We start from the raw sequence: 18,439 nt of genomic DNA, 5'->3' as shown, positions 1-18,439 counted from the left end.
TCTTTTAGCCGTATTCCCAAAGCTGCCGAAATAATTCCGTAACAATTGTTTGAGTTGAGTTGAGTTGAGTTTATATCGCCAGGCGAAATCGTAGCAGCACAATTGCGCTTAAATATTCACCAAGCCGGAAATAGCTGCGCAACGTACAGAAGTTAAAAAGCGCGACAAATTTGAGGGCACAATTAGTGGATAAAGGTAGACGCGCTGCAGCTACAACGTATTGCATGACAAGTAACAAAAAAGCAATTGTTCGCGAACAACCGTAATGTTTTTTTTTGTCTTTTCTGTGATGTCACAAACTGTCTTTGAATCATTATTATGCGTAATTTTGCACAACTAGCTAAAAGTCTTGTCAACTTTCGTTTTTCTGAAATACACATTCAGGCTTAAGGATCGTGAGCCCACGATATAATGGCAAAGGGACCGTTTTGAAACAAATAATGAAAAGGTTTGAGAACCACGTTGTCGTATACTTGCTTGCTAAAAACAAGACGGTTATATTACAATTCAGTTCTATAGGTGCTTATTCGGCAAAACATTTTTTTGTTAGTTGAATGCACGTTACTTCTTTATATGCGCCTCAGCAGTCAATTCAACCTATCAATAGTGTGGCCTCCCAACAGCACTCTTTGGTTGTACCTTAAAACAGTATCGGAAATCAAACCCCATTAAGTAGCAACAATATGACAGATTTAAATAGACGCTTGCTTAAAACTGGGCGGACTGGGGTGGTTTTCGGTAAAAATGTACTTCACGTAAATATGAAGCCGTTTCAGAACCACAATACCTGACAGTCTAACTTGGAGCTAAGTTAAGTAGCGTTTATTTAGCTTGGTGAAAGATAATTACAGCAAAACAATCAACAATCCGTTATTTTGCAACGGTACAACGTCAAGAAAAATCCATGGACAAGTTTGGGGAATCCATGGTTGAACGCGCTATTTTACTGTGGGTAAACACGACTGGGGAGACGTTGGTGGGGATGCATGGGTGCATGAATTCACGGGTGGATGCTCTTGCCAATAAAGAGCAATTTGTCTGGAAAACCAATTGTGACCAATTCTTTTCAACTTTAACCATTTCTGAATTGAATTTCAATGATTTTTGCATGTTTTAGCATGTACTATGTAGTAATTGGTGAGGAATGAAAATGTATTGAACTGTTAAGGGAGGAATTGGATAATTACACAGATAACACATGAAGGTGCAAGGTATACTACACGTATATTTTTTCCCATTTTCTCAAAACCAGCCGTGACTACGGGGTATTACCACTGATCTCTATAAACCCTGGATTGCGCTACTGGCCGTCACGGTTGAAGCAAATTGAAGCGTAATGGCGGCTGAAAAGGAAGCCACAAAAATGCATTGCGGACAATGGGGAGAGAGTGGAAAAATGACGGTAATTTTTGTTTTAGGCATTTGTATAGCGATTTTTGCAGATATGATTTGTAGAATAATAGGACGCATGTATTCGAGTGTGTAATAACCTATAAATATGCGTAGATTGACTGTGATGTGTATTAGTGTAGGTGTACTGGATATACGTTATTAAGGCTAGATCCACACACACGCTCGCGCGCCAGCGCATAGTTGGTTTGTTCTTTTATAGCCAGCGTAAAACGCTGGCGCGGGAGCGTACGCTTTCGACCCCTCGGCTGCAAAGCGTGAGATTTCGCTCACAAGGTGGCGCGGAGCTTGAAACCACGCTCGCGTTTTGCCGAGCGCGCGAGCGCTGGCTAAATAAATTTGATTTAGCTCACGCCGGCAAGCCAGCGCAGTTTTGAATTGTGAACTTCTGATGTTCAGGAACTTTACTTGCTGGGCGAAATGTATATCATGTGTGTAATGTATAGTGATTTTAGGGCAGCAAATATATATGTAGTTCTATTTTTTTAAGTCAAGAAAACCGAAATACCAATTTGAATGTCCTCTATTGCAATGATGGCAGGCACTTTAACATCAACCATTGCACATCAATTGTGCACAGTTGCTTGTGGGGGCACGCACCCGTTAACTTTCCTGATAACCTTTGTTCGTGTTTAATGAATTTTTCGTATCCCGCTGCTCTAGTTCGTATTCGTTTTTGTGCTCCCACGAAACCATTTCATTGTTCTGAAGTTGCCCACCAGTTCAGCAAAATAAGACTTGTATCCACTATTCAGCATGGTTTTGTCAATTTACAGCAATCAGGAATTGTTAAATTATATTGTATGTGTTCAAGCCTACCCGCAAGACATGGTTAAAAATGCCTGATGGAAAATAATTTTGAAAGGTAATATATGTTGTAAGTTTGGTTATCCATTTTGGAAACTCGTAGGAATATAATTATAAAACTGACATTTCCTTGCATATGTGCAGGTGAAAATGTAAACACAGCCAAGGTTGTATTTAGGAGTTTAAAAAATATAAACGGAAAAAGGATAGCAACCATTGGTTTCTTTTATTTCCAAAAACTTTACAAAATACTTTTAACAGGAAAGCACGAAACACCAGTAAAAAAGAGGTTCAGGCACTCTAAAAACTGGCTGATGCTGTAAAACATTGTATTACCTATCTTGGAAACACTGCAAATGAAGGTATTTTTTAATTGTAAAAGTATAATTTCTGCCAATATACACATTTACAAACAGATAGACAAATGTTTACTCATCTGTTTGTTTTCAGATACAACTGATCAGTTTGTGCCAAACTGGCCTATTTTCCTAGAAGGATTTAACGGAAAGAAATATTGTTAATGGTTTATGAAGGAGAAGAAGACTGGTTATATAATTGTTTTTAGTTAAACATGTTTGTGTGGTTTATGTTTAGGTGAATTAACTTTTTAGCGAGTTTGGTTCTGTTAAAACTACATTTCACCTTTTTGCAACACATTTATTTGGAACTACCAAGTTTGCTTATTTCATGATGTCATGGTTTATAACTCTTGCAAATAAAACAAATTGGAGCATTTTTGAACTATGTTTATTGGTAGCAAAACACATGTTGATTTTGCCAAAGGAAACTTCCTTAATCACTGTTATAAGTATACCAGACAGAACTAAATTCAAATTATAATAAATAATAAGGATAGAAAGAATAACCTTTATCTATATTAACCGATATGGTACAGCCAAACATTGACCATGTGAAAAGCACATGTAAAGAGATCCCAGTGAAAGTGCGGCTGCGCCAGCGCGCGAGCTCGAGTTTTATGTCTGTGTGGACGTCACTGCGCCAGCGGGGCAGCTCGTGGGCGTACGCTAAGCTCGCGAGAAATCCTGTGTGGATCTAGCCTAAGTTAGTGTTGAAACAAATCATTACTAAGTGGAAATAAATGTTTTATTATGCAATATAAGTGGTTTGCGTGCTTTTTTACCTATTTTAGACATGAATCCAACAAGATGGCTACTTCCTTCACACAAGATGATGTAATTCTTTGTGTGACATTACCTTGTGCTAATCCAAACTGCTGTTTTTGAATTCTGACCAACATGTGGAATAACGTTTTAATTAAAATCACAAAAAACCAAAATACTATTTCAACTATTTTAACACTATTTGACTTTTTTTTCTCGATTGAGTGCATTTGGTTTGGGTCTTTATTATCTTGCCATGGTGATATTATGAAATTTTGCAATTCCATTTTACATTTATGATAAATTTGTTTCCAAACATTTCAGACATAATAGGGTTTATATTTCTCCAATAAGCAAGCTTTATTGTCTCTGGTAAAATTCCACTGGAATGTTTCAGTCTCCTCCCAAACCCTCAAGCTTTATGACACTGCAAGATTACAATCCAGCCTTTTTCGACAACAAATATACGCTACAGAGGGATTGGAATCAGATTAAATATTTTTTGTGTGTATACTGTTCTACTTCCACTGTGTATGTTTTGTAATCATTTCTGACACTGCCTGTAACATGATATGCTGCACATTTTAAACTTTGAGGTTGTTGTTGTTTTATTTTGTGAATGCACCATCTGTTATAATGGTGATCATCTGACAAAAAATACAGGATATCTGTATTAACTTGGCTGGTGTATTTGTTGCCTTCAGTCCTGTTTAGCAAGAATTTAAGTGATAACTGGTGTGCAGGTGTATTTTTGCAGAAAATTGCTTATTAAGTAGAATAAAAACAATATTTCATGATTCTGACTGAAATAGTACATAAATAGGCAACTCATTTGGGTAGTTAAACTTGTCCACCCTAACTGCTATGATGTCTTAAATGCATTTATATGCACATGTATCTCTTTGAGATATTAGAATTTTGTTAAGAGTTTGTAGTTTGAGAATTCACAACATTAGAAAAAATTTATTCAACACATGTTGGTTGCAAACTGAAAAGGGTAGATTAAATGAGCTAATTGTGAGCTTACTAGATTTATGGTTTGTAACATAGAAGCAAAATAATGTTGAACCTACTACAAAAAAACTTTTAAACAGCCATATTTTAGCTCCAAGACTTTGCTGACAATCAAAAACAGCAGTTTGGATCAGCACAAGGTGATGCTAAATAAAGTATCACATCGTCTTGTGTGAAGAAAATAGCCATTCTTGTTGGATTTGTGTCTTAAATATTAATAAATGCATGTAAACTACTTATATTGCACAAAAAACATTTATTACCACTGAATAATGATTTATTTCAACATTAACTGAATAATGTATTCCCAGTACACATACACTAATACACATCACAATCAATCTACGCATATTTATTGGTTATTACACACTGGAATACATGCGTCCTATTAATCTACAAATCATATCTGCAAAAATCGCTACACAAAAGCCTAAAATAAAAATTATCGTCATTTTTCCACTCTCTCCCCATTGCCCGCAATGCATTTTTCAACAGGGCTTACGGCAAAAATTTGCACAATGTGCGCTAAAATGTGCAGGTCGAAATGTGCGCACATTTTTTGAAAATGTGCAGGTGCCAAAATGTGCAGGTCAAAATGTGCAGGTGCCGAAATGTGCAGGTCAAAATGTGCAGGTGCCAAAATGTGCAGGTCAAAATGTGTGCACATTTTTCGAAAATGTGCAGGTGCCAAAATGTGCAGATACCAATATTGTGCAGGTGCCAAAATTTTTCCCTTTCACACTAAAAAAAGTCTTTCTGTCCGTTTCACATAAAAAAAAATTTTGTTTCAATTACATAATTATTACATACCTTTCCCTGCATTTTTTTAAAAAAAACCTAATCTTCGATCAAGCTTGACCTTTCGTCTGTCCAGAGTTCCTGGTCTGGGCCGAAGTCGTTGAACATAAGTTCATCAAAGATACAGCCAGTTAGGAAAGTTCTATTTTTACCAGACTTTAATTCAATTTGTAATAACTTTATGCACCCTTTAATAAGTTAGGTAAAATCACTTCAATGCGTGCCAAAATGTGCAGATACCAATATTGTGCAGGTGCCAGAATTTTTCCCTTTCACACTAAAAAAAGTCTTTCTGTCCGTTTCACATTGGGGCACATTTTTTCACAAGGTGGCGCTGCGCAAAAGGTCAAATTTGACTGGAGTTGTGATTCTAGCGTCGCACGCTATTGCTAACAAATCGACATCGTAGCATCATGTATTCAGCATGGACTGTTGCCAAACTAAAACTTGAGTTGTGCAAAAGAGGTGCAAAAACAACGGGTAAAAAGGCTGAATTGATAAACAGGTAATTTATTCATTTATTAAGAATAGTTTAGATTTAGAGAGATAAAAATAACACTGGTTTTTCAGTGGTACTGGTATTTACAGAATGCAAATAAGCATGTACAGGAATATACATAGCCGATTTATGTTGAGGAAACGTATAGTTGAGGAATGTTTGAGAAAAAGCACAAGTATTTTTTTGTTCAGGTTGGAAGCATATGGCAGAAATCAGAACTTTGCGTCATCTGTCCAAGTTGATCAGTTATGTACTAGTACAGTGTACTGGCCTAGATGTGGATATCAACAGCTTACAAAAGATTCAAAAATACCAGAAATTTCAACAATTCACATTCAAAATTATTTCAAGTTTCGATCAGCAGCAGACAACATTTGCAACAATGATATTAAAGCCATACAAAAAGGGAAATTGTTAGTGGAACCTTATCATGTCCAAGCTTGCAGCACAGTTTCAGAAAAGCTGCTTACATATGTCAGTGGAGTAGTACGAGCTTCAATGAAAAAGCAAGTGTCATATAATGTAAAATTTAGTTTAAATTTAGAAGGGTTTATAGTTAACACCACCTGTGAGTGCCCAGCTGGCAAGGGACCCAATGGAACATGCAAACATTTGGCCGCCATTGCAATGGTGCTGGCCAGGTTTGTTGAACTGCATGAAATTTGGATAAACCCAAGTTGTACTGAAAAATTCATTGAAGGTATAAAAAATACATGGCAAAAAATAGCTGTGTTATGTGTCTATCTCATACTTATCATTTATTTATCAGGTATCTGAAACTGAGGCAAAGGTAATTGAAAGGAGGACTGTCATGCAACGAGTGCAAGGAATGGCACCTTCAACGTGAGTGGCGGCTAACAGCTTCACGATTTGGAGACATAATTAATATAACTGATCGAAGGGATATGGGCAAGCTCTGTACTTCAATGTATTCCACTGCAAACATTCAATCAAATGCCATTATTCATGGAAAGACATATGAGTCATTTGGATTAACAAAGTTTTCTGAAGATTCAGGAATTGCAGTTCTTCCCTGTGGTCTTTTTATCAGTGTGTCTTATCCCTATTTAGCTGCAACACCTGATGGTTTAGCTTATGATGGCATTGTTGAAATGAAATGTCCATATAATGGCCGCAACTCTAAGATCGAAGCAAACAGTTGCTTTCCATTTTTGGAAGCCAGTTTGGGTGTCCTTCAGCTCAAAACAAGCCACAAATACTATAAACAAGTTCAGGGTCTACTTGCAATATGTAAGAAACCATATTGTTATTTTATTGTGTATACATTTTGTGATGTTTGTGCAAAAAATTATGTTTAATGTCAACTATTTTGAGAACTGTATGTTGCCTAAGTTGAAAGACTTCTATGACACACAATGGAGACCTTTTTTGGGAGATGTGCTATGTAAGAAAAACACGTAATGTTGTTGGTAATTATTGTATTTTTGATGTGAATCCACAAATCCACTATGAAATATTATTTTCAAACTACCTAGTAAAAAGATAGCAAAAATAAAAGTTATACCATGAAGTACAAGGATCAAATTGCAGAATGGTCAAAAAAAGTACATGAGCACCAACAGAACATACACTTTGTGGTAGGATAACATATACAATTCAGTGGTATGATAATAGAACAAAATTACTGAGCATCATTGACAATATTTCTACGAAAATTGGTAAGCATGAAACAAACAAAAACAATTCTGGAAATGAGGGGAAGCAGTTGATGTGAAATGGTGGTTTTCAATATTTTGTATGTTTTTGCAAGTCCGATCAAACGTTCCACATGAATACGCTTTGAGGCTATTCTCCTGTCTTTAATTACATCGTGTGGTTCCAGCTGAGATTTTCCTTTTAACATAGTAGGAGTGTTCACAAAAACATCAAAATTTGCAAACAAATCTTGAACCATTATCCCACGGTCTGCCATTATACTTTCTTTTGCATTAAATCGTTGGCTGGCTTCCAAATACAGCTCACAGTCTTCAACAATCTGACTATCACTAGCAGAGCCACCATAGCAGTCACTAACATAGGAAACTGTTCCTTTAGGAGTTATTCCAATAAGTGTTTTGACTGTATTCTTGTTTTTATATGTGGAAAAAGTTTGAGATTGTGCAATAACAGCTTCAGGTTTTTCTATTGGTATCTCTGTGGCATCTAAAATGACTCTTGTTGTTGGAAAATGTTTGTAAAAATTGGCAGGCATTGTTTGTTTTACTACTTCTGACGAAGGCCATATGTTAATCTCTTTTAGTTGAAACCATAGGAAATTGATCCAAGTGACAAAGATTTAAGAAACTGTTGATTCTGAAACTTGAAACAAAAAGCTCAAATCTTTGTGATCTTTATTTTGCCGCAGTTTGAGAATTGTAAGGAAGAGTTGATTTTGTGGTGTTAAACAATCACATTGGTGGTTTAAGTGAAAAGCAGATGGACCAAGTAAATTAAAAAACATGTCAAAATGGGAAGAATCATCAAATCCAGTGTAATACTGAATGGCATTTGCATCATCTTTCAAAGATTCATAATTAAAATTTACAGTATGTTTTAAGAGAGTGCATTGTATTTGTTGAGTGCAGCAGGTGGTTTCATTTTTTGTCAAAGAAGTTTTCTCCAACCGAGCAGATTTATCCGTATCTACTACAACTTCTACAAAATCTAATGCAGGGCTTTATAAATCCTGTCTGCTCTTTCTCTGCACTGCTCTTTTTCTAAACGGAAAGACTGAAGGAACGGCATCTTTTTTTAGTATTCTTATTTTAATTTTGCCACTTGGGCCACAACTAATTGACACATAGTCGGAGGGTAGAAAATGGTCAAAACAGACAACATCGTAGCTTAAGTTTGGATACCATAGAGATTTTGCAGAAAAAGTCTCCCGTTTTATGGCGACCCTCCACCGTTTTAGTAGCAGTTGGTTTGTCGGAAATTTGTGTCCACCCACACGGTTTTTACACTGTGGCACGCAGCAATATGCAGGCATCCGTATTCTTATATCACGGTCCGCAGACAGCAACACCAATTTTCCGCTCAACAAACAGATACCATACCTTTCGAACAGCGACCCCTTGTGATACAACGATTCAAGAAACTGTGCCATAATTATTACATACCTTTCCCTGCATTTTTATTTTAAATAGTGTTCTGTGCAAATCAATTAACTTATATAGGTATGTTATTTTTCTTGTTAAATGCAGTGGATTAAGTTGTTTAACTAAACAGAATATGACCCTTGAGGGCAAAAAAAAAATGAAAATATAATGTGGTTTAAAACAAATGCAGTGGTAAAAAAGTGATGCCTACATAAATGGTGAAAACTTATACTTTTGCATTGCACATCTATCATTTTTTCATGCAACTCAGTATTATCCTTTTCTAAACCTGTTTTGTTACCATTGTACATATTTTTTGGGAAAAATATAATACAGAATGCCCACAGCGGTCTCAAAAAAATGATTTTCCCTATCCTACTTTTCTTTCTGGCTGTTTCAGTCTCTTCATCTTTCTATTGTACACATCAATTTTAGTTTATTGATTTATTTGCAATCCCACATGAAACATACACCTTCTTCATTGGTAATGATAATCATCTAGTTTCTGTATATTAGTCAGGAAACAATTACCAATTTTGCAAAAACATCTACTGATATTTTGGTGTATTATGATATTCCTACAGTAGGTCTTTCTAGCCTATCTGGTGCACACTATAGCAAGTCAGAAGCAATAACATGAATGTTTTAGCAAACTTAAAATTAGGGCATCACATCAAGTATTTGTGTGGATTTCAAAACAAACCTAATTAAATACCTATATACCAAGTTATGTGATGTAAATGAGCCTCAAACAAATAAAAAATGTCAAACATTAGGAAGATTGCTGTGCAACTGTGTGGTTGTCCTTTTCTTTTTGAAGGTTGTCATTTGAGTTTCTTTCAAAGACACAAAGTCCTTTTGTCAATTGTGCAATAGAACCCCAAGGATGGAAAACTTTCCAATAATTCATTTGTTTTCATTGAATAAAAATCACAGCTGGGTCTTTGACTTGGTTTTGAGTTCAATCACAGTATACTCATATGGTAGTCCAGCTCCTCTTTCCTTTTGTTACCAACTTTTTGCAGTTGCAGTAACTCCGATAAAGGATAAGTTAGACCTGCAGACTTTTGCTCCACTAAAAAAATCAGCTGGCCCTGTGGTTGCATGGTTGACAACATGCTGACAATTTCGCTTACTTCTGTAAACTTTTTTTGCCTTGAAAAAACATATCGTCATAAATACTCTGTTGTGTCTAACTCTTTGTTACTTATCATAATAGCAAATCGACTTGTTTTTCTGCACCAGTTTCCTTGGTGGTTATGATGTCTAGCAATTGTTTTGGTGCCTTGAATTTTTCTTCAAATAAACTTAATTTTTGCTTCACAAAATTTACCCTTTGTTGACAGTTTAAAATGAGTAACTTTGGAAAAAACCTAATCTTCGATCAAGCTTGACCTTTCGTCTGTCCAGAGTTCCTGGTCTGGGCCGAAGTCGTTGAACATAAGTTCATCAAAGATACAGCCAGTTAGGAAAGTTCTATTTTTACCAGACTTTAATTCAATTTGTAATAACTTTATGCACCCTTTAATAAGTTAGGTAAAATCACTTCAATGCGTTTAAAAAGGTACTAAAAAGATAAGACGTACATTAAATACTCTCCAACAGCACAATAACAACCACACATAGTAGATGCATAAAACCGACCACACAAGCCCAGCTTTGTCGTTTGCTCGCTCTTAAAGCCCCCCAACTCAATGCAAGCATCCTACAAGCGTGCAGCGTTAATCAAGCCTGACGGAAACAATAGCTTGACTGTAGGGATGTTCAAAGTAGAATAACGAATCCTTTGGATTCGAATCCAGTTAGATTCGAATCCATTTTTGCCGTTTATATCGGGTAATTGGAACCGATATAAATGTGTGCTCTGGTCGTTGGTAAAAATGTATTGTACCAGTTGCAAAAGACGGCAAGTGACTCGTCGCCGTCAAATCAGTGAGCGCTATACAACGTTATAACGCCAAGTCACCAGTCGCTATAACAACGCCATTGCGACGGTTGTGCGTTGGAGGCATAATTAACGATTAGCGCACTTGTTACGCTTTTCATCACGTGATTATGTTTATGCCATTAAATGACATACCGGCGACTTTTTGCAACGTCTTACCAGCATCTAATTGTTTCCGATTTTTTTCCGACACAACAAACATTCAACGGTCATGGCGTTAGGCAGCGATTGGAAGCATGGGATTGTCTGTTAATATCGCAAAAACAGTGACGGAATCCCATAACATATGACGTTTGCATCATTTTTTAACCCCATACGAACATAAGAATGCAGTTAGTACACGCTGCAAAGTTCACATTTTGTGTTGCAAAATCGCTGGTAGCTTAATTGGAATTTAAAATCACCCAATGTCCCAGTTTTACATCACCCAATGTTTTAACTTTGCTAGGGTGCCTGTTTTTGCAGTTGTTTTAGGTTAACAAACGTTATGTACACTAGGGAGTCTATGTCAGTCCTCTACCATCAAAAATTCAAATTACCACAGCATGCTTACAACATAGTTACTTCTACTGAAGGCAATAATAATCACTAAATAAAATCGTAAAAGTTATTTTTTAACCTTATGCTAATTTTTCTGGCTTAGTGGATTTTGGGTCATTTAGTTTCAATGCAGTTGTGCAAAGTTTTTTTCCAGTGTTTTTTTCGTTTTGTTTGGTTCTTTTTTTACATTATAAATGAAAAATATGTTTTACAATGTATTAAACTGGTCTACTTTAGTTGTTGTCAAGATTAATGATTGCTCAGTCAAAAATAATATAAGAATTGGATTCGATATTCTAGATTCGCATCAATTATTCTAGAATACCCAATTATTCTACTTTGAACATCCCTACTTGACTGCCATATGAGTATACTATGGTTTAATTGTAAAATCTATAGAAGCTGGGCAGGCTATAGGCTAACAGGCGTTAAATTGAAAACAATAAAGTCAAACCATTTGAGGTGACGATCATGTACATATCTAGTCTGAAAAACAGTGTTTCTTTTATCCTGAATGTTGGATTTCATGCTTTGCCATATCAACAAAAACAATATGCATTTTTACAAGTTTCTTATAAATCCGATTTTAATTTATAGGTTATAACTAATATTTTTGGCACAATTTATAACCACAACACTAATAAAACATTCATGTAAGCGCCTTAACACTGTACATAGTTTGACGTTAAATATCAATACTTCTTTTGAGCGACTGCACATTTTGACCTGCACATTTTGGCATCTGCACATTTTAACCTGCACATTTTAGCACCTGCACATTTTGATCTGCACATTTCGGTACCTGCACATTTTCAAAAAATGTGCGCACATTTTGACCTGCACATTTTGGCACCTGCACATTTTGACTTGCACATTTTGGTACCTGCACATTTTCAAAAAATGTGCGCACATTTTGACCTGCACATTTTGCCATCTGCACATTTTCAAAAAATGTGCGCACATTTTGACCTGCACATTTTCGAGCACATTATGCAAAAAACGCTCGCATGCCCGCCTCGCATTTTTGGGGTTTCCTTTCGCAGCCGCCATTACGCTTCAATTTGCTTCAAAAATCACCCAACCGTTCAACGGAGTAGCGCAATCCAGTGTTTATAGAGATCAGTGGGTATTACCCGGGATAATAATAAAGTTTCGCCTCTGCTGCGCGGAACACAAACATGAGCTGGCTGTGTCCTCAGCAGTACTGGTTTAATGTTTGACAAGAGTACAGCTTTGAGCCTACTGGAAATATTGTATCAAAGACTGAGTTTATTTAGAGTAGAAATTTTCCCAGGTAAAACTGCGAGCAAAAGTGTCATGTGTCCATTTAACAATGAAACTTTTAATGAAATTTCATTTGGAACAAAGATATTTTGTTGCGTTAAGTAAAACGACTAAAATTTGTTTACTGCGTAGCTCCGAAATAACAATATCATACCAGTTTTGTCAGTTCGTTGCAAATCAATGTTTTTATTTAGATTATAACATGAAGTGTCTCTTGTTACTTTGGGACGCCCGCTTGACAGTAGCAACACAACAGGTTTGCCTTTTTGCGTCATGACAGGAAAGAGTCAAAACTGTGGGAGCATTTCCCGCGCACGACGGTTGTTTAAATTAGACAAAGAAGGTATTGGCGGCAAAAAGCTTCATTCAAAACAGCGGGAATTTTGTTCCCCATGCATTTGGGCGGGTTTCTCAGCCCTCGCTAAACTTAAGACTGTGACACTTTTTGTCAAACTTTTTTTAGTTAGTTTACACTGTTCTGTTCGCATTGACTGTTTCTGCCAGTAGTCTGCACTAGGGGAAAGGTTTAAATTGATTAGGCTACCTGTATTTATTGTTTTTTATTGTATTTAAGTACTTTATTTTCATCAACTGATTGGGCTTTCTGGCAAACCTGGAAGTGTTAACTTAAGTTCTTTGCGACATGCTTTAGTAGTGTTACAAAGCCTGACGCAGTTGTTTTCTCATTCATGTCTGGAATAGTCAATTATGCGGCTGAAACAAACATAGGCCTAAACTGTGTCATAAAGACTTAAATTTGTTTTTCACAAAGCTTCTAGATTACATTTGTGACCTAAAAACATATACTATGGCGAACTTACGTGCTGAAGTTGATATTGGCATTACTGGTCCATTTTGTCAAAAGCTTTACATTCTCGGAAACAATAACAGCACAAGAAATGGAAGTAAAAAGGATGGACTGTTTTGGCTAAGCAAAGCAAAATCCGTTGAAGAGTTTTTAAATTTTTTTTTTTTTTTTTTTTTTTTAATTTTATTGAACGCACATTTGCCGATCTACCGTCATTTAAAAGCTGTGGCTTCACGCTTAAAAATGGAATGTTGGTGGTACACTCGCTTTGGGAAAAAAACAAACAACTTTCCAGCAGACTGGCATCATTGGCTAGCCTTCAATCTCCAGCAAAGAAACTTTTTTTGTAATGAACAAAGTACAAGTCCAAAGATTTATGCCAAAATCTTCAATTGACACAACTGAAAACGAGCAGTTAGAAGAAGAACTAAACTATTTTAGAATGAGGAGTGAGGTACGTAGAGGTTTTATTTCTTACCGCCTGAGAAGTAAACCATCCAATAACGCAATAACATTTTGAAACTATTCGTTTTCAATCTTGTGGTTTCAGATGCAGGCAGAACAGGAGCCAACTAAACCTGAAATACATCACGATAAAACAGAAACAGAAGATGAAACGAGCATGTCAATTTTCAGGATCAAACTAAAAATCATACCATCTCCAAAACATAATATCCGGAAACAAAACATTAAGCAGCATATATATAACAAACTGAAGAAAATTAATTTCTGTGTCACTGAAATAAGGGATGGTTCGATCTATGTCGTCGCTGTAAGTTTTACGTATTCGAGCTTTGACGTCATAAACCAACTATGTGACGAATTTGGCGAACTTGAGATCGTGGAACACATGGAAGTTGAAGAATATGAAAGAATGGATGTTGATGATGTGGAGGAGTATGAACGGCGCTGTTCGCAGGCACAAGTAGACGAGAAAATGATGATTGAAAAGCATAGTCTGATTTTACAGATTACTGACGTAAGTCAGAACAGAGTTTAATGGTAACATAACAAGATCTAACGCAGTATTGTTTTAGTTTAAACCTGCACCTGAAGTAGACATGTGAATAGTTGTGTAGAACTTCGACTATCTATGTGCCAAAACAAACATTAGCCGTTTGTAAACGCATTATGAACGTACTTACGGTTTGCTTACACTGCCAAAAGGAATATTATCTCAGTTTATGCTTAACTTTCAGATTCCAACGACATCGTCTGAACCTACAACAGCAATAATTAAACACGAGGTTCGTCTGTCTCTCTCTCTCTCTCTCTCTCTCTCTCTCTCTCTCTCTCTCTCTCTCTCTCTCTCTCTCTGTGTGTGTGTGTCTGTGTGAGTGTGTGTGTGTGTGTGTGTGTGTGTGTGTGTGTGTGTGTGTGTGTGTGTGTGTGTGTGTGTGTGTCTTTACACTGAAATCTAATAAAACTAAGCATATTACCACATATATGTTTAGACTGTACAATATATGATTGCACTAATCGATCTTTGTGTGTGTAGGCTAAACAATCCAAACGGGGAAGAAAACGTAAGTAATTTGTGTAAATGTGCTAAAGTTTTGTGCAAAGTTTTATGCAATTGTGCAAAGCTTTTTATTTTTATGCTTAAGGCAAAATTTCAGCAGAAACAAGCGTTTCCAAAGGTAGGTGCTATTTACATTGCATATTTGTATACTTAAATTATTTACATCTATTACTCTTACTATACGTGTTAAAAATCAGCAATATTTGTCCACCAACAATTAACTTTGTTTGCAAAAAGTCTAAATTGAACTGCAAAAGTAAAACTTCTTTTCATGGCTCAATATGAATTGCGCGTACATGTTAGTGGTCCGCCGAAAAAGGGGATTAATAAAAAGACAAAAACTATAAAGTGACCTAAAAAATAATTGTTGACAATCTAAGTTTCAAATAAGCTTATATCGTAGTAAAAAGACCAGTTTCGCATAAATTAAAACACAAGCTTGAATAATTGTTAAGGGTAGATACGACATCCACCCAGAATCTAGCACTTATAGTAAAGCCAAAAGTTGAACCTGAGGTTAACAAACAATATACAGGTTGGTGCCGGGTTGTAAAATGAAAAAAGTCTTAGAAGGTTTGTGTAAAAGTTCCTGGAGCTTATAGCTTTAGACGAGCAGTATATGACCCAATTAGGAATACTCGTGATTTCCTTAACTGTTGAAAACTATCCCTCTTTCAAACCATTACAGCCACATATAAAGCTTTTCAGACATCGTGTAATGTGGCTAAAAACCTAAACATATAAAGTTTACAATTTTCAAAGGGTTTCAGTACAGTGGTAAACAAAGTAACATAATATACATTCGCTCAGGCCCCACAAGAGGGGGGTGCAGCCGATGCGCCGCACCGGGGCCCATGAGAGACCAGGGGGCTCATAATTATTCGGTTAAAATTACAGCAGGGTCAAATATGTATGTAGTTTAAAATTGTTAATGCTGATTGCCGAATATAGAGTTTGATTTGTAAGTAGTGTACGTAGTGCAACTAACTCTATGCAACAAGTTTTATGATTGTTACGTCGGTAGTCGGTACATGCGCGAATTGAATGTAGCGAAATCTCTTTTTGACGTTCATATTCCTTGTACCACAGCTGTGTCCGTTGTTTGGTAAGGATAAGTAATGTCAACGGTAACATTTATTGCAGTATAAGTCGTGTAAGTTATGTTACAGATTGGCATATAACTTGTAATTTGGATAAGCATAGGGAGTGGTGTTAAAGTGCACAATTGTGCTGACTACTTAGTGCTATTGAGTTTTCTGGACGTTATACTAGTATTTGTTACACTTATTTAATGTGGTCACCGCTTTGTTCTTCGGACCATAAGTTAACGCGACAGTTCAGTTGGCTTCAACCAATTACAAGAGCAGAACTTTACCGTGCAATTCGTAGTTATTTTTGCTTAATTTTCAGGTAACGAAGTTCTTGCTACATGCAAAAACTTTCTTTCGTTGGCATTAGGTGTTGGTCACCAAACTTTTTTCACTGCGATTCGGATAAGTTTAACAATAATTCGCGAGGGCCGCACAGTTTTTATGCCCCAGCGCCGTCTTTTCAAACTTGCCCCACGAGGCGATTTTCATGGTCTCTTGTACAATCCTATTTGAAGTCTGGTAATACGACTTTTAAGTTGTATAGTGAGTCCCATCTTACCGGCAATGCTTCTAAATTACGTCACAAGTAACAAATGAAGGCAATTGGTTGCGCCCAATTAACACTTTAACGAGCGTTGTAATCCTATGGCAGGACTACTCAATTAGTTTTGTCAAAAGTCCAGATAGAAAAGGTAAAAATTACCAAATGTCCCTATCACTTCTGTCAGAAATGCAAATGCAGCATGTCTTAGCAAAGTTTGGTTATAGCCAGGGTTGCCATACCGTCCTTGAATCTCATATTTGTCCTTATTGTTTAGGGTAATGTCTTAGAAAAATGTATTGTCCTTATTTCTGAAAAATATCGTTCTTTTTGACTTACTTCTTTATTTTTAACAATTACAAGGAACAGACTTACTGAAATGAAAATTAAATCCCTGCTACAAGTAAAAGTAAACTTAGACCTGGGCTGTCGTGAGATGCACTAAGTATTTTCTACAAAAAAGGAGTTGCTGGAACAGATTGTTTCTGACAAGGAATATGTCATGCGATATGTCATGGCTCGTATAAATACAAAAAAAACTATGTTCCAAAACGTTTGTTTCGTTTCGAATGGGAAACTTAATTTTTCGGTTGTCCTTTCGGCTCCGTGTCGATGGCAACCCTGGTTTAAAAATGAAAGCATGAAGTGGGCACTAAACGTGATGTTACTTCTTGTGAGAGTATATTGGCACAACGTCGTACAGAATACATTTTATCTGGTTTTGCAGGACTGCTCTGTATGGCAATCAGTTCATTACTTCACAGATGCAATTGTGCGCAAACAATCGCCGCTTTGTTAATTGTATAATGGAGTAATCGACTATTTTTTCGTCACAGTTGAACAATCCGATCTCATATAAGATTTGGGCCAGACTTTAGGCTCCTTGCAGATTAATCGATATGCGGACCCCAGTTTAAAAAACTGCCTCTACATAGCGGTAGAGCTACTAACACCATACGTTACGCCTGATCCAAAAGTGCTTAATTTTCAAAACGGTATATCTCAAAAATGCTAACGGTTAGGGCTATTAGGGTTGGGGTAAGGTATTAGCACTTAAAATTCAATAAAACTAACCCAAAAAATTAGTTACTAATGTAAAAGTTTTATGTAAATATTTCCCAACCCAACCCATTTATAGCCGCTAAATAAATATTTCAGCTCTTTACGCCACCTATCGAAAATTAAGCACTTTTGGATCAGGCGTAACGTATGGTGTTAGTAGCTCTACCCTACATAGCAATGTTTAGGTAATTACCACACAAATGATAGTCTATATCAGGGGTTCCCAACTGGGGGTACTCGTACCCCTTGGGGGTACGAGATTCAACATCAAGGGGTACGAAGATGCTTGGGCCACAGAGCAGCTTTTAAAACAGATTTCACAGTACAGTTTTATTTTGGAATTGTAAATGATATTATGCCATTACGGTCTTTGCTTTTAAAAAACTCTTAACTACAAATAATTGTTGTTATTTAGTATGAAGCCTCATTGTCTCATAACAATGCATTTTTACTTGCTGCCAGCAATAAACAACAAAGCACACAGTTAGGAAGAAAATGCACAGATAAAGGAGGCATTCAATGTGGTCGTGCTGTAAATTTGCTACAAACGGTTAATTTATTGTTTGTGATTTTTGCATTTTTTGTGTTTACCGTTTAATAGAGCTGAAAAAGCTAATTAATTTAGCAATATATATCTGAAAAATTCCATCAGATTTTTTTGGGGGTACGAAGAATGCTCTGACCTGACAAAGGGGTACGAGTAGCAAAAAAGGTTGGGAACCCCTGGTCTATATGTTGCCGTAATCAAAAGATCGTCGAGGTCCACATCCAACGCCTCAAAGGTTCGGATGTGGACGGCGGTCCGCCATTTGAGTAACCCTGTCCTATGGAACTATATGAAACATATTAATTGTACATTTCATTGCAGAAAAACTTTCGTAAGCAGTAAACTAACTTTT

At 36.5% G+C, this 18,439-nt stretch overlaps 1 long non-coding RNA gene and 2 pseudogenes across 1 annotated transcript; 2 read left to right on the top strand and 1 right to left on the bottom strand.

The window, feature by feature from the left end:
• The first annotated feature begins 1,688 nt into the window (after window positions 1–1,688).
• LOC145230544 (uncharacterized) lies at window positions 1,689–2,952 on the top strand. Its single transcript, XR_013860678.1, has 3 exons — window positions 1,689–2,275; window positions 2,479–2,579; window positions 2,668–2,952. It is a non-coding gene; the product is annotated as an uncharacterized LOC145230544 (long non-coding RNA).
• A 2,461-nt stretch (window positions 2,953–5,413) lies between these two features.
• LOC145229609 (uncharacterized) lies at window positions 5,414–7,147 on the top strand (annotated as a pseudogene).
• On the bottom strand, window positions 7,074–8,755 carry LOC145229607 (uncharacterized; annotated as a pseudogene).
• Between the last annotated feature and the right edge of the window lie 9,684 nt (window positions 8,756–18,439).

The sequence above is a fragment of the Phallusia mammillata genome, chromosome 5 (genome assembly GCF_965637545.1).
Source record: "Phallusia mammillata chromosome 5, kaPhaMamm4.hap1.1, whole genome shotgun sequence".
Taxonomy (NCBI): domain Eukaryota; kingdom Metazoa; phylum Chordata; class Ascidiacea; order Phlebobranchia; family Ascidiidae; genus Phallusia; species Phallusia mammillata.
This window is presented reverse-complemented; position numbering and strand designations above follow the sequence as displayed.